Genomic DNA, 6,000 nt, shown 5'->3' with positions numbered 1-6,000 from the left:
TTTATTTAATAATTTAATGTAATAGTAAGTGGGCTTTTATTTAGTAGTAAATTATATTTAATTGAATAGTAGTATCATTAAGTTTTAAATAATTATTCGAATTATTTTTATTTGCTTGATGTTCGAGTAAGTTACAAGTAATATTTTGCGATCACGTTATAAAATTACTTGTTTAGTTTGATTTGGTTTTAAAATTTTTATAGTTTCATTATAAATTTCAAATATATGTACGCTAAGGAAGGTATAAGGCATTAGATCCAGTGGATATTTTTTTGTTAGTGAGAAATCCATCCTATATGTTTAATTTTTTAATATTTTCAATTCAAATTTCCCTCACCTGTTTAAATATTTTGTATTTTGTTGAAATACAAAGCTATTTGTTGAAATTCAAAGAGTAATCTATTGAAATACCAAGCAAATTTTTTTATCTGTTAAAATAACAATTCAATTTTTTTTATCTATTTAAACAGATCTGATTTGTTTCAATTTATTTCTTCACCATCATTATCATCATCAACAACAACAACAACAACAATAACAACAACAACAACAACAACAACAACAACAATAATAATAATAATAATAATAATAATAATAATAATAATAATAAATTGAGTAGTAAGTCAAGTTTCAATGAATAGTAAGCTAAGTCACATTGATCGTCGGAAACATAGGAATGGCTGATCGCTGGAAACACAGAATCAAAGAGATGGAGATTAAGCCATGAAAATGCAGAGAATATGGGGTAGAGACGAACTGTGGAATGAGAAAATGAAAGAGAGGAAAATGCAGGGCAGAGTTTTGCTTGACCGGTTATTACCAGTTGCCATTTTATTTTTGGATGGTCAAGATTCTAGATTCTTATCCAAAGGCTCAAAATCATTTTTATGTATGGTACGCAAATACCACTTTTGCATACCATAGTCGGACCCTTTACTTTTAATTCATCCAATGACTAGTATTTATCTTATCTAAATCTAATAATCTATATTCTTTTTATGTACCATACATGAAAATCCTTTTATATATATAGTACGATTCTTACAAGATCGGATCTAACTATCAAGACTCTAAATGGTTAAAAAAGCAGGAAAACGAAAATATCATCTTGAGCGGGAGTTATCATCTTGAAAATAAAATAATATTTTTCTTCCCTCTAAAAGCTAACAAATTTTCTTCTCTCTAGGTTAACAAACATTAACACTTGCTTAAGGGTTAAGTGAGTTGCCAACATGGTGGGCACACTAACACTAAATCAAAATAGAGCACTCTAAACCACATAGGATAGATGTGATGGAACTTCTGCAATACTGAATAATTTCCCAAAAATAAAAAAGAGCAAACATTCTCTACCTATTCTTCTTTCACTTTATTTAAGGGCATCTTTAACGATGAATTTTTTTCCCATTAAATTTGAGTAAAAATTTAAATAATATATATTTTCTTTGATGTCAACTATCCCAACAGAGAGTTTTAAAACTTCATCAATCCATCAATTGACCGGGCAGATGATTGACCAGTGTAATCTTCCACAAATTTTTACCTTGAGGTAGTCATTTGGGGAGACATTGAAAGGGACATTTGGTGGTAAAAATTCAACGACAATGAACAGTGATTTGATGAAAGGCACATCAATCCGCAATTTGATGAAAGATTTGAGAAATCCTGGATTTAATGAATCATTAGAGGAGCAAAAAGTAAGTTTTTTCATCAAATTTAAATTTGATGATGGATTTGATAAACCATTGGAGATGGTATAAGATCTAGTTTGAGGACTAAACATTTTAGTCAAAAAGTCACTATAAATTATTACATCAGTCTCTTTATTTTTTTATATATCTTTTTATAAAAGGATAAAAAAAAATTATTAAAACAACATATTTCCAAACGAGACTTAAATAGTTAAAAAAGCAGAGAAAAGGAGCAGACATACTCTTTCTATTCTTCTTTTACTTCATCTAAACGGTTAAAAAAGCAGACACATTCTTCTTTTACTTCATCCAAATGTTCTCTCTCTATCTCTCTCTCCATTTGAAATTGCGATTAAACCTTTATTCATTTCTCTCTTAAACCATGCCTAAATCAAGCAAGTTACGAAATTTCTTCAAACCCACAAAATCTAAGAAAGGTAAATGTTGTGATTAAAGACCCCCAGAAAATGATCTACAAATAATCACACACAAATGAGACACAAATATTTACGTGGTTCGGCCCAATGCCTACGTCCACGGGAGGAAAGAAAGAAAGCTTCACTATAAACAAAAACAAATACAAAACAGAGGAGGAGGAGTCTCACTCTCTCAACTCAACTCACAGATCATACACTTCTCACAACTCTCTTTTCTTCACACTTGATCTCTATATCAACTTAGCTCACATCTCTCCCTATTTATATACACAAACGGGAGAGCTTGCCTACTAACAACCAACCACCAAAAAATAAATGGTAAGCCGTCAATACAACCACCCTACAAGAGGATAGCTTGACTGAATGTCTCCAAAATCTCTAGGCCAAAATCTACATCCTCCATTCTTGACTTCCAAAGCCAACTTCACATGGTGTGGAATGCTCAACAATTCTCCCCCTCTACACCTATGAGAAGTAGGATCCTTACTGGAAGTCCATCCCAGCAATGTCCCTGCATACTTTGAGTTTGTCTCTCGAGACCACTTTTGTAAGCATGTCGGTTGGATTCTTATCTGTATGGATCTTGACTAGTTCCAATAACTACTTCTCCATCACTTCGCGTATCCAATGATATCGTACATCAATGTGCTTTGTGCGAGAATGATACATAGAATTCGTGCTCAAATCTATGGCGCTCTTGTTGTCACAATGTACCGTGAACTTCTCTTGCTTTAGTTCTAGTTCTTGGAGAAATCATTTCAACCACAACATCTCTTTCCCACCTTCTGCTGTGACAATATACTCTGCCTCGATTGCAGATAAAGCAACACACTTCTGTAGCTTGGACGGCCAAGACACAGCTCTCCTTGTAAAAGTAAACAGAAATCCTGATATAGATTTTCTACCATCAAAATCATCTGTCATATCTGAATCCGTATAACCTTCCAAGATTGGACTAGCTCTTCCAAAGCACAAACACATTTTAAATTTACCCTTAAGGTACCTCATAATCCACTTGACTGCTTTCCAATGCTCTTTCCCTGGATTGGAAAGAAATATGCTCACTACTCCAATAGCATGAGCAATATTTGGTCAGGTGGACACCATTGCATACATCAAACTCCCTACTGCAGATGAATAGGGAATTGCCTCCATCTCTTTTCTTTCATTTGTAGAGGAGGGACAAGAACTCTTGCTCAACTTGAAATGATTAGCCAGTAGAGTACTAATTGGCTTGACATCTTTCATGTTGAACTTTTTAAGCACTCGTTCAACATACTTCTCTTGTGACAACCACAACTTCTTGGCCTTCCCATCACACATAATTTTCATGCTCAAAATTTGTTGTGCAAGGCCTAGGTCCTTCATGTCAAAGGACTATGATAACTCTTTCTTCAGTGATCTGATTGCTGCAGCATCCTGACCAACAATCAACATGCCATCAACATAGAGCAAAAGTATGATGAAGTTTCCATCAGGAAATTTCCTGACATATACACACTGGTCTGCAGCAGTTCTCATGTACTCATGACCCACCATGAATGAGTCAAACTTCTTGTACCATTGTATCAAAGCTTGTTTGAAATCGTAGAGACTCTTTTTCAATCTGCAGACTAAGTTTTCTTTCCCTTTTATTTCAAAACTTTCTGATTGCTCCATGTAAATTTCTTCCTCCAAATTGCCATGGAGAAATGTCATCTTCACATCTATTTGCTCAAGTTCCAAATTCAAACTGGTTGCTAGTTCCAAAACTAATCGAATGGATGTCATTTTCACAACTGGCGAGAAGATTTCATCAAAATCAATACATTTCTTCTGCCTAAAACCTTTGACAACCAATCGAGCCTTATACTTGACTAGCTTTCCACTGCCAATCTTTCTTCAACTTGAACACCCATTTGTTCTTCAGTGCTTTTTGACCCTGGGGAAATTTTACCAAATCATAAGTCTGGTTTTTCTGCAAGGACTGCATCTCTTCTTGCATAGCTTGCTGCCAGTTACTCTTCTCCTTATGATTCTGAACTTCTTGAAAACTTTCTCGCTGCCCCTCATCTGTAAGCAAAATATACACAGAAACAGGGTATTTTGACGATGGCTTAGGCTCTCTTGTTGATCTTCGTATTTGTGGACCAACAGTCTCTGGCGGAGGGGTTGTGGCTTCCCCTGCTCAACACCCTCTTCTTCTAGATCTTCATCTTCTGGAAATCCATCCTATAACTCTACATCGTTGGTTGCATGTTGCGGTAGCTCTTCTTCATTAGTGGCATGCTATGATGGTGCAAGATTTGAAACAATTTCTAAAACATCATCAACTTTGGGTTTGGCTAGCTGCCCAAATTCTTCTAAGGTCTAACCTTCTTAAAACGCCACATCTCGGCTTCAAATGACCTTGTTTTTCGGATCCCATAATCTGTGTCCAAATTCTTCATCTCCATAGCTAATAAAAATACATGGAGTAGCTTTATCATCCAACTTATGCCTGTGCTTCTTAGATACATATGCAAATGCTTTGCACCTGAACACTCTCAAATGAGAGTAAGAAATCCTTTTCTGGAATCTCAAAATTCTGTGGAACTTATGGCGATCTATTGATCAAATAGCAAGCAACACGAACAACTTCTCCCCAAAATGACTTTGGCATCTTTGCCATTTTGAGCATACATCTGACCTTCTCCATAATGGTCCGATTCATTTTCTCGGCTACACCATTGTGTTTTGGCGTTCCAAGAACAGTCTTCTTATGCCGAATACCGCGAGTAGCACAGTAGGCTTCAAACTCCTTTGACGTGTACTTGCCTCCATTCAGAGACACTTCAATTTCTTTCCAGTTTCTCTTTCCACCATAGCATAGAATGTCTAAAAATGCTGGAACACCTCAGCTTTGGTCTTTAGGACGTCAACCCATACCTTTCGTGATGCAACATCAATAAACATCAGGAAGCATTTTCTGCCACCCAAATATTCCACTTCTATGGGACCGCATACATTAGAGTATACTCTACTCAACAACTCTAATTGTCTTCTGGATGATGAGAGGAAAGCGACTCTATGATGCTTCCCAAATAAGCAGTTGTCACAAAGGTTCACTTTCGCATCTTTGGCAAATGGAATAAGAGACTTCTTTGCCAGAATCTGCAACCCTTTCTCACTCATGTGACCCAACCTTTTGTGCCACAAATTTGGTGATGCCTCATCTTCTGCTGCGTTGAGGCTATCTGAAATCACCTTCACATGAGTCTTGTACAACGTACTAGTTGCTTGTCCTCTAGCTACCACTAGAGATCCCTTCTTCAATTTCCACATGCCTTTGCTGAAGTAGTTCTCATAGTCTTGTCAATCTAAGGCTATTCCTAAAATAAGATTAAGGCATAAATCGGGAACATGCCTGACATCTTTCAACACCATCGTGCACCCAACTTTGGTTTGGATGCGAACATCACTGATTCCCACAATCTTCGAAAAATTGGAGTTACCCATCTTCACTGTACCAAAATCTCCAGCTTGGTACGTACTGAAAAACTTCTTTTGGGGTGTGGTGTGGTAGGAAGCTGTTGTATCTACCACCCACTCGGTGTCGTTATCTGCCATATGGAGGCATTCTTCTTCTCCAACAGAGAATAATGCAATATATTTTGAGACAGTAACTGCAGTGTTTCAATCTTCAGTCTTTGGCTGTCTATTGCCTTGTTTTTGTTCTCCCTTCAAAGTATAGCAATATTTCTTTATGTGACCTTCTTGGCCACAATGATAACACTTGAACCTTGGCCGGCTCGTACCTTCTCTAGGCTTCCCTCTGTCTTGAGATCTTCCTCTGTTGCGTCCTCTATTTTTGCTTCCGCCCTTGCCTCTACCTCTACCTTTACCTTTATTTT

This window comes from Camellia sinensis, chromosome 7, assembly GCF_055761805.1.
Source record: "Camellia sinensis isolate YWXY chromosome 7, ASM5576180v1, whole genome shotgun sequence".
In the NCBI taxonomy this organism is placed as follows: domain Eukaryota; kingdom Viridiplantae; phylum Streptophyta; class Magnoliopsida; order Ericales; family Theaceae; genus Camellia; species Camellia sinensis.
The sequence above is the reverse complement of the archived record's forward strand: the minus strand, read 5'-3'. Positions refer to the sequence as shown.